We start from the raw sequence: 11563 nt of genomic DNA on the forward strand, positions 1-11563 counted from the left end.
TCTTCGCGTGAGGTGGCCAAAGTATTGGAGCTTTAGCCTCAACATCAGTCCTTCCCATGAACACCCAGGATTGGTCTCCTTTAGGATGGACCAGTTGGATCTCCTTGCAGTCCAAGGGACTCTCAAGAGTTTTCTCCAGCACCACAGTTCAAAAGCATCAATTCTTCAGCGCTCAGCTTTCTTCACAGTCCAACTCTCACATCCATACATGACCACTGGAAAAACCATAGCCTTGACTAGACGGACCTCTGTTGGCAAAGTAATGTCTCTGCTTTTGAATATGCTATCTAGGTTGGTCATGACTTTCATCCCTAAATAGCCAGTCCCAGTCCTTGAACAGTATTTGCACCTAAATTATCTATCCCTTTCTGACTCTATATATATTGTAACACTCATCATACTTGTATTTACTTATATACCATACATATCATCTTTATGAGACATGTGGTCTATTTTAGCCAATGGAATCAGTAACAGAGAAGTAAATGCTAGATTATTGAATATATTACTGGGCATGTCCTCTTGAATTTGTGCCTTTTGCCTTGGGAATATCTTGCCTCGACTAGCCAAAGGTTGAAAGATATACATGACACCTGGAGCAAGATTGAGTTCAATGCAGAGCTTGGAACAAATCTCTAACAAGCCCAGAAAATATGAGTTGAGTCTGAGGGGACTATGAGAATGAGATTTAAAAAGGAATGTTTATTGTAGTATGCCAATAAATTCTGAGTGGTTGGGTGTGCCAAATTATATATACACATATGTACACACACATATGTATATCAAAGGGCAACCAGAGTTTGGCTATTACACATATATTTATTTTGATAAGAAATTATCTTCAGGAATTCATATACCCAAAGAGGATTTATTTTGGAAAAAGTATATGAACTTAAACTCAATCTAGTTCTAATATGCTTATTTTCCCAGTTCAACCTCATAACCTAGAATTAAAATAACCAATGCTGGTAGTATAGTAACTAGTTTCTAAACTAGCCCTATTAGAGCTAGGATGCTGTATGGATCTACTTAAATCGTAGCAAACCTAATACTGTGTTGAGTTCTTTCATCCTGAAGATTGCAGATTTCATCATGACGTGAAAATTTATGTCATGCAACAAAACCAGGCATAGAATTGTCCACCTTCATTGAATTATGACTGGCATATATTCCAAGTGAGAGATCCATGTAAAGAATTAGAGTTCATATTGACTTGATTTGTCCTTCAGTTGCTAAGTCATGTCGAATTCCTTGCAGCCCCATGGACTACAACATGCCAGGCTTCCCTGCCTTCACCATCTTCTGAAATTTTCTCAAACTTATATCCATTGAGTCAGTGATGCCATCCAACCATCTCAAACTCTGTCATCCCCTTCTCTCCCTGCCTTCAATTTTTCACAGCATCAGGGTCTTTTCCAATGAGTCAGCTCTTTGAATCAGGTGGCCAAAGTATTAGAGCTTCATCAATCCTTCCAGTGAATATTCAGGGTTGATTTCTCTTAATACTGATTGATCTCTTTGCTATACAAGGGACTCTCAAGAGTCTTCTCCACCACCACAGTTCAAAAGCATCAATTCTTCGGTGCTCAGCCTTCTTTATGGTCTAACTCTAACATCCCTACGTGACTACTGGAAAAAACCATAGCTTTGACTATACAGACCTTGGTCAGCAAAGTGATGTCTCTGCTTTTTAATACCCTGTCTAGGTTTGTCATAGTTTTCCTTCCAAGGAGCAGGTGTCTTTTTATTTTATGGCTGAAGTCACCATCTGCAGTGATTTTGGAGCCCAAATAAATAAAATCTGTCACTGTTTCCATTTTTTTCCCCTTCTATTTGCCATGAGGTGATGAGACCAGATGCCATGATCTTAGTTTCTTGAATGTTGAGCTTTAAGCCAACTTTTTCACTCTCCTCTTTCACTTTCATCAAGAGGCTTTTTAGTTCCTCTTCACTTTCTGCCATAAGGGTGGTGTCATCTGCATATCTGAGGTTATTGATATTTCTCCTGGCAATCTTGATTGTAGCCTGTGATTCATCCAGCCCAGCATTTCAAAGATGAACTCTGCATAAAAGTTAACAAAGCAGGGTGGCAATATATAGCCTTGATGTACTCCTAACCCAATTTTGAACCAGTCTGTTTTTCCATGTCTGTTTCTAACTGTTGCTTCTTGATCTGCCTACAGGTTTCTCAGGAGGTAGGTAAGGTGGACTGATATTCCCATCTCTTTAACAATTTTCTGCAGTTTGTTGAGATTCATATAGTCAAAGACTTTAGCATAGTCGATAGAAGCAGATGTTTTTCAGGTTTTTTTTTTTTTGCTTTTTCTATGATCCAGCGGATGTTGGCTATTTGATCTCTGCTTCCTCCTCCTGCCTTTTCCAGCTTGTACAAGTGAATTTTCTTGTTTCACATACTGTTCAAGCTTAGGTTGAAGGATTTTGAGCATTACTTTGCTAACATGAGCACAATCATACCATAGTTTGAACATTCTTTGGCACTCTACTTCTTTGGGATTGGAATGAAAACTGAACTTTTACAGTCCTGTGGTCACTGTTGAGTTTCCAAATTTGTTGGTATATTGAGTGCAGCACTTTCACAGCATCATCTTTTAGGATTTGAAATAGCTCAGCTGGAATTCTATCACCTCCACTATAGTCACATACCAGACTCAAGTCTTCATAAGTTATAAGATACTTTGTTAAATCTTATCTCTCACACACTATACACAAATGGGTTTTGTATTTTTTGACATATTTTTTTTTGAGCTAAGTGTATACATTTATTCTAGAAATCTTTGCCTTTGTTTATTTAGCCTATTGTTTTAGGCAGTTTTGGTTTTTGTGTTGTGTGTTTGTGTGGATACAAACTCACTATTTCTACTTTTCAATTTTATGATAATTCAACTAAATGTTTGATCAGCATGACATCATTGGCCCTCATTAGAGTATCTCATAAAACTCTAATTTTGATAAATCTAAGCCTGAATTCCTTTACTACATAACAGCTGAAAATTATTAGATATTACTTATTTAATTTTTTAAGTAACTATTTTAATATTTTCCTCTACTTTGTTGCAAGAAACTATGGGCTGATCTTGATTGTTTAAAGATTTTTGCCAGCATTAACACTTAGAGGATATCCACATATTCTAAAAAAATAAAAATTTCCTACTATACCCTTGAATGTTTCAAAACTAAAGTTAGGGTTTTTTATTATGAATTTAATAGATAATGCTATATTATATCTGTATGTCTTCACGTTGTCATTCTGTATTCAATAAAGAAAATGAGAATGTAGTTCTTATAATACAAAGTGGAATGGGTTGTTTCTCAGATTAGTAAAGTTCATAGCTACTTTTAAATAGTACCCAGTAGATATTTTAATTCCCTGTATTGATGCACACTAACTATACTTCATGAAAAAGGAAATAACTATAACTCATTTAAGTGTTTTTGAATGGACTAACAACTTTTCCTTTGTTTTCCACTGTGGTGACAGTTAGGAATGGTGAGGGAAATTGTTATAATCACTCTGATTATTTTGATGGATTGAAAAGGATACCCGAATATTCCAACAAGTTATTCTGTGAACAATGATATATTCATAATTATAAGTTCAGTTTAAAGAGATACGTATTTTTAAACAATACAACATTGTTCTTTATTTTAGAATAAAGCTCAGCAAAGGTGTATACTTGATTCAACTTGAAAAAATACTGATTTGAGGAACATTGATATACTCTGTCATAAAATAAGTATCAATTCTCTATTTAATATTGTGAATTAATTCAATGATTATTATATGAAGTTACATAAGAACAAATAGCTATTATTTATAAACCGCTCTTTGAAAGATTTGTTAGCTTTTTGCTCTATTAAAATGTGTCTTAAAAGTTTGAAATCTTGTCATTTATTGTCAAAGTAAACATCCATTATCAGAAGTAGAACTACAAACTCATGAATATATTCTGATTGCTCACAGTCTAACCTGCTGTGACATACTTCATAAAACTACTCTGTTCAAATACATATATTACCCTTGTGAAAATAGTAAAAAACAACTCTTTCCACACTAAAACATCAGTACTTGAGGAAGAGGTAAAATAATACATCATGGGTTAGCAGCCGCCAATAAAAGTGAAGTAAATCACAAATGAAATGCATTGTGCACTCTACAAATGTGACAGACTAGAGGATATGGGAGCTTATGGTCTCAGTTTGTAACTGATATTCACCAATCTGTTTTAAGTAAAGCAGTCATTAACATCAAGGAACTGGCTTAAATGTTGATTGAACTCACAAAATATCTGAAATTCTTTAATTTTCATGAAGCAAAAAAAATTAAGGGATACCAAGAGACAGCATGGCTCCCCTGGAAAGAAAGAAACCACTCTGGGAACTTAAGATCTCTGAAAAAATATGATCTTGGATTAGCTAGACCCAATAAAAATTAAGCCTTTGAATACAACTTTATCCAGCCTCTAAAGAACAGCATGCTCCAAGTTAAAAAATAGATGAAAAATAAGAAAATAAGTAGAAAACTAGGATAGGTATAGAAATAACTATTAATTTGAATAGTTTAAAATATATTTAATATATTTAATATTTAATTTAATATTTAATATATTAAAATTGCTATTGTTATTATTCTTCAAGTTCCTAAAGTATTCATAAATTGAATTTTTGATGTATTAAACATGCATATGCATTAGATAATGTGGGGCAGTGACAGCTGGTTAAAATGTGCTTCTTCGGTAGAAATCCCCATATAAGCAATTTCCTAAGTAATATTCCTTCCCCCATAAAAAGTCATGGAAATGTTGCTCTTGCATTGGAGAGAAAATTAATGCCCCAGAAAGGTTATAGTGTGATATGAAAAATGAATTTCCAAGAAAACCTACATCTCAAAGGAGTAATAGTAATTTCATAATATGCAGAGTGTTGGTACCAACTTTTTTATTTGTAGCCCACTCTAGTGTATTACGGGAGAACGGAATGGCACCCCACTCTAGTACTCTTGCCTGGAAAATCCCATGGACAGAGGAGCCTGGTGGGCTGAAGTCCATGGGGTGGCTAAGAGTCGGACACAACTGAGCGACTTCACTTTCCCTTTTCACTTTCATGCATTGGAGAAGGAAATGGCAACCCACTCCAGTGTTCTTGCCTGGAGAATCCCAGGGACTGAGGAGCCTGGTGGGCTGCCGTCTAAGCGGTCACACAGAGTCGGACATGAATGAAGCAACTTAGCAGCAACAGCAGCTAATACACTTATTACAGCCAATATGTGTACCATTAAATTATTTCATCAGTTCAGTTCAGTCGCTCAGTCGTGGTCGACTCTTTGCGACCCCATGAATCTCAGCACGCCAGGCCTCCCTGTCCATCACCAACTCCTGGAGTTCACTCAGACTCATGTCCATCGAGTCAGTGATGCCATCCAGCCATCTCATCCTCTGTCTCCCCTTCTCCTCCTGCCCCCAATTGCTCCCACCATTGGAGTCTTTTCCAATGAGTCAACTCTTCCCATCAGGTGGTCAAAGTACGGGAGTTTCAGCTTTAGCATCATTCCTTCCAAAGAAATCCCAGGGCTGATATCCTTCAGAATGGACTGGTTGGATCTCTTGCAGTCCAAGGTACTCTCAAGAGTCTTCTCCAACACCACAGTTCAAAAGCATCAATTCTTCAGCGCTCAGCTTTCTTCACAGTCCAACTCTCACATCCATACATGACCACTGGAAAAACCATAGGCTTGACTAGACGGATCTTTGTTGGCAAAGTAATGTCTCTGCTTTTTAATATGCTATCTAGGTTAGTCATACTTTTGTTCCAAGGAATAAGCATCTGTTAAATTCATGGCTGCAGTCACCATCTGCAGTGATTTATTTCATGGAGTATATGAAATATCTTTCAGTAAACTAATCTTCACTAAATGACAACTGACAAAAATATACATCTATACAAGAAATTACATAGTATATACATTTATACAAAAATACATATATAATATACACATATATAAAAATATACAAATATACAAGAAATTACATTAAAAATTTATGCAATTTTCAACAAGGAAATGATAGATATTATGATTTTCTATTTTTAGTACAAGTTTTTGTCATTTGTATTCCAAATACAGTCAACTATTTACAGGATATTATCAAATAGAAATTTTAGAAAAAAATGTAAACTATATATTATTAACAGCAAGCATTTATGTACTGTATATTTTACCTTAAGATACTGAATATGTACAAAATTAAGCAATCATGATCATGTGACATAACAGCAATAATCAAAAAACCAAGAAATTCCTGTGTATTTTCCAATAATTACAAAATATCTTGCACTATATGATGCAACTCTTTGTTGACAAATTGCACTAAACTTATGATAAATCGTTATAAAATACCATTTAGTTTTCATGAGGGAGAAAGAAAATAATGCCATCAATTAGCAGAGATGAAATTTTTGCTTTGATTATGATTAAAATAAGGGATACAATACACAGGGAGCATTAAGCTGTACTTCTGTGCCAGCAAATATAATTGAGTTAGGCATATAAAGTATGCTTAAATTATGAAAAAATTATTAAAATTGTATATTATATTGCCAAAGTAAGCATAAAATAAGGAAAAAACATGTATAATACTAATTATGTTCTCTGAATACCATAAAGTTGATTGTGATAGAATTTCCTCTAGCTTTTGTTTATTTTTTGATTTTTGTTGTTTTAGTGCTGTTACCAGAATAACTTTACAAAATGTAAATATTCAAAAGATAACACATTTTTAATACTGTGAGAGAAACAATATTCTCTTTTGTTCTATCACTTCCTGAATAAAGTAGTTGAAGTAGACTGAGACCCTCTTTAGTTAGATGAACAATTTTCTTGTTGTTCTAGTCATTCAGTTCTATTTATTTTAAGAATGTTTTATGGTGGGGGTTTATTTTTATGGTATTTCCATTTATTTTATGGTGTTATTGTTCAAATTTTAGGTGTATGGGTTTATTTCTAGACTTTCGATTCTATTCCATAGATACATATTTTATTTTTGTGCCAGAACCATACTGTTTTCATGACTATTGTTTTATAATATATTCTGAAACTAAAAATTTTAAATTATATGCAGTAAATTCACAGTTTGAATATGCAGCTTTAAGAATTTTGGCAAGTGTGTATACTCATGTAATCACCATTATGATCAAATATAGACCTGCTTTATTCAGTTCAATTCAGTCATTCAGTTGTGTCTGACTCATTGTGACCCCATGGACTGTATCATCCCAGGCTTATTTGTCCATCACCAACTTCCAGACCCTGCTCAAACTCATATCCATTGAGTCAGTGATACCATTCAACTGTCTCATCCTCTGTCATCCCCATCTCCTCCTGCCTTCCATCTTTCCCAGCATCTGGATCTTTTCCAAGGAGTCAGTTCTTTGCATCAGGTGGCCAGAGTATTGGAGTTTCAGCTTCAGCATCAGTCCTTCCAGTGAATAGTCAAGACTGATCTCCATTAGGATGGATGGGTTGGATCTCCTTGCAGACCAAAGGACTCTCAAGAGTCTTCTCTAATACCACAGTTCAAAAGCATCAATTCTTTGATACTCAGGTTTCTCTATGGTTCAATTCTCACATCCATACATGATTACTGGAACTTTCACAGCATCATCTTTTAGGATTTGAAATAGCTCAACTGAAATTCCATCACCTCCACTAGCTTTGTTCCTAGTGATGCTTCCTAAGGCCCACTTGACTTCGCATTCCAGGATGTCTGACTCTAGGTGAGAGATCACACCATCATGGTTATCTGGGTCTTGACATTTTTTTGGATAATGCTTATGTGCAGTCCATGGAGTCGCGGAGATTCGGACACGACTGAGCGACTTCACTTTCACTTTTCCCTTTCATGCATTGGAGAAGAAAATGGCGACCCACTCCAGTGTTCTAGCCTGGAGAATCCCAGGGATGGGGGAGCCTGTTGGGCTGCCGTCTATGGGGTCGCACAGAGTCGGACACGACTGAAGTGACTTTACTTCACTCTATGTGTATTCTTGCCATCTCTTCTTAATATCTTCTGCTTCTATTAGGTCCATAGCATTTCTGTCCTTTATTGTGTCCATCTTTGCATAAAATGTTCCCTTGGTATTTTTAATGTTTTATTACCCTTTCCTTTATTTGTCAACTTCTCCCTTTAGGGCAGTTGTAGCCACTAAACTATTTTATGTCCCTGTAGTTCTGTCTTCTCAAGATTATGATATATATAGAATCTCATATAGTATATATTCTTGGAACCTCACCTTTCCTGCAGCTTAAGACATTTTAGATCCATCCATACTGTTAGAAGTAATGATGTCTTTTTCTTTGTATCATTGAATGTTATTCCATTAAATGAATTTATCATGGTTTGTTTATCCATTCTCCACTTGAGGAATATTTGGGTAATTTCCAGACTGTGGCAGTTACAAACAAACCGTTATTCATATTCAGTTCAATTCAGTCATTCAGTCATGTCCACCTCTTTGCGACCCCATTGACTGCAGCACGCCAGGCCTCCCTGTCCATCACCATCTCCCAGAGTTCACTCAAACTCACGTCCATTTAGTTGGTGGTGTCATCCAACCATCTCATGCTCTGCCGTCCCCTTCTCCTCCTGCCTTCAATCTTTCCCAGGGTCAGGGTCTTTTCAAATGAGTCAGCTCTTCACATTAGGTGGCCAAAGTGTTGGAGTTTCAGCTTCAAAATCAGTCCTTCCAATGAAAAGTCAGGACTGATCTCCTTTAGGATGAACAGGTTGGGTCTCCTTGAAGTCCAAGGGACTCTCAAGAGTCTTCTCCAGCACCACAGTTCAAAAGCATCAATTCTTCAGCATTCAGCTTTCTTTATAGTCCAATTTTCACATCGATACATGACTACTGGAAAAACCATAGCCTTGACTAGATGGACCTTTGTTGGCAAAGTAATGTCTCTGCTTTTTAATATGCAGTCTAGGTTGGTTATAGCACTCCTTCCAAGGAGTAAGCCTCTTTTAATTTCATGGCTGCAATCACCATCTGCAGTGATTTTGGATCCCAAAAAAATAAATTCTGACACTGTTTCCACTGTTTCCCCATCTATTTGCCATGAAGTGATGGGATGCCATGATCTTTGTTGTCTGAATGTTGAGCTTTAAGCCAACTTTTACACTCTCCTCTTTCACTTTCCTCAAGAGGCTCTTTAGTTCTTTTTGCTGTCTGCCATGTGTGGTGTCATATGCATATCTGAGGTTATAAATATTTTTCCCAGCTATCTTGATTCCAGCACTCTGTCTATCAGATATAGTCCCTTAAATCTATTTCTCCTTTCCACTATATAATTGTTAGGGATTTGATTTAGGTCACACTTGAATGTTCTAGTGGTTTTCCCTACTTTCTTAAATTTAAGTCTGAACTTGGCCTGGAGGAGTTCATGCTCTGAGCCACAGTCAACCCCTGGTCTTATTTTTGCTGACTGTATGGAGCTTCTCCATCTTTGGCTGCAAAGAATATAATCAATCTGATTTCGGTGTTGGCCATCTCATGACATCCATGTGTAGTGTCTTCTCTTGTGTTGTTGGAAGAGGGTGTTTGCTATGACCAGTGCATTCTCTTGGCAAAAGTCTATTAACCTTTACCCTGCTTCATTCTGTACTCCAAGGCCAAATTTGCCTGTTACTCCAGGTGTTTCTTGACTTCCTACTCTTACATTCCAGTGCCTTATAATGAAAAGGATATCTTTTTTGAGTGTTAGTTCTAAAAGGTGTTGTAAGTCTTCATAGAACTGTTGAACTTCAGCTTCTTCAGCATTACTGGTTGGGACATAGACTTGGATTGAGTGGAAAGTGGTGGTTGCCAAGCGCTGCAGTGCTGAGTACCTGAGAGGAGACACCCCACATCCAAGGTCAGGAGCAGCGGATGTGCTTTGCAGCCAAAAAAAGATACCCCATGTCCCAGTACGATGGTAGGCACAGAGAGAGAGCATCAGAAGGCAGACAGACTATAACCACAATCACAGAAGACTAACCAATCTAATCACATGGACCACAGCCTTGTCTAACTCAATGAAACTAAGCCATGCCGTGTAGGGCCACCCAGGGTCATGGTGGAGAGTTCTGACAAAATGTGGTCCATTGGATAAAGGAATGGCAAACCACTTCAGTAATCTTGCCTTGAGAACCCCATGAACCCTATGAAAAGTCAAAAAGATAGGACACTGAAAGATGAACTCCCCAGGCTGGTATGTACCCAGTATGCTCCTGGAGATCAGTGGAGAAATAACACCAAAAAGAATGAAGAGACAGAGCCAAAGCAAAACCAACACCTAGTTGTGAATGTGACTGGTGATAGAAGCAAGGTCCAATGTTGTAAAGAGCAATATTGCATAGGAACCTGGAATGTTATGTCCATGAATCAAGGCAAATTGGAAGTGATCAAACAGGAGATGGCAAGAATGAACATCAACATTTTAGGAATCAGCGAACTAAAATGTACGGGAATGGGTGAATTTAACTCATTATTCATATTAATAAGTTTTTTGTGTGTAAATATAGATTTTCATTTTATTTAACTAAATACCAGAGTGTGTTTGCTTGTTATTTTCTAAAGTATATGTTTATTTTTATAAGAAATTGCCAATCTATTATCCAAGTTTATTGTAATGTTTTACATTTCTATCAGCAGTGAATGACAGTCCCAGTTTTCAGACAGCATCTGTAATATTTGGTAGTTTATCATTATTTTAATCATTATAGTAGGTGCATATCCCATTTAATAGGTGTAAAATCCAGTTGTGCTTTTAGTTTGCATCAGTGACTAAGAGTGCTGGACATATTTTCCTGTGCTTATTTGCCATCTCTGATTCTTCATTGGTGAAGTGTCCCTTTCCAATTATTTATCCAGTTTTGTTACTGTGCTATTTGGTCTTTGCTTGTTGAGAGTTTGTCTATGTCTATATCTATATATCCTGGATACAAGTCCTCTTTCAGACATAATTTGAAAATATTTTCCCAAATCTGTGGATTAATTTTTAATTCTCTTAATAATGTATTCACAGAACAGAAGTTCCTAATATAGATAAAATCATAAATGCTTTGTCTGACCCAAGATCCCAAATTTCTCCAGTGTTTTATTTGGTAAGACTTATGGTTTTAATTTTTAGTTTGGCTCATTATCTATTTTGAGTTAATTTTTATATGTGATGTAAAATTTAATTTTTTTTTTTTTTTTTGCAAAGGGGCATCTGATTATCACAGCAACATTTATTACAAACATTTAACCTCTGAAAAAGTAGCTTTTGCAAAAATCAGTTGGCTGCATTGGGTTTAGTTCTAGACTCTTGTGTTTCATTCATTGGTAATCTATGATTTCTTTACTATAACAATGTCATGATTACAGTAGCTTTCTATGTATGTTACAAATGTGTATCATACAGCATACAAATATGTTACATACATAAACATACATTTAATATAACTAATTATATACATGTGACATACAAATCATGTATGTTACATGATTAAAGTAGCTAAGTATGTATGTTAAG

Source organism: Bos indicus, chromosome 12, assembly GCF_029378745.1.
Source record: "Bos indicus isolate NIAB-ARS_2022 breed Sahiwal x Tharparkar chromosome 12, NIAB-ARS_B.indTharparkar_mat_pri_1.0, whole genome shotgun sequence".
Classification (NCBI taxonomy): domain Eukaryota; kingdom Metazoa; phylum Chordata; class Mammalia; order Artiodactyla; family Bovidae; genus Bos; species Bos indicus.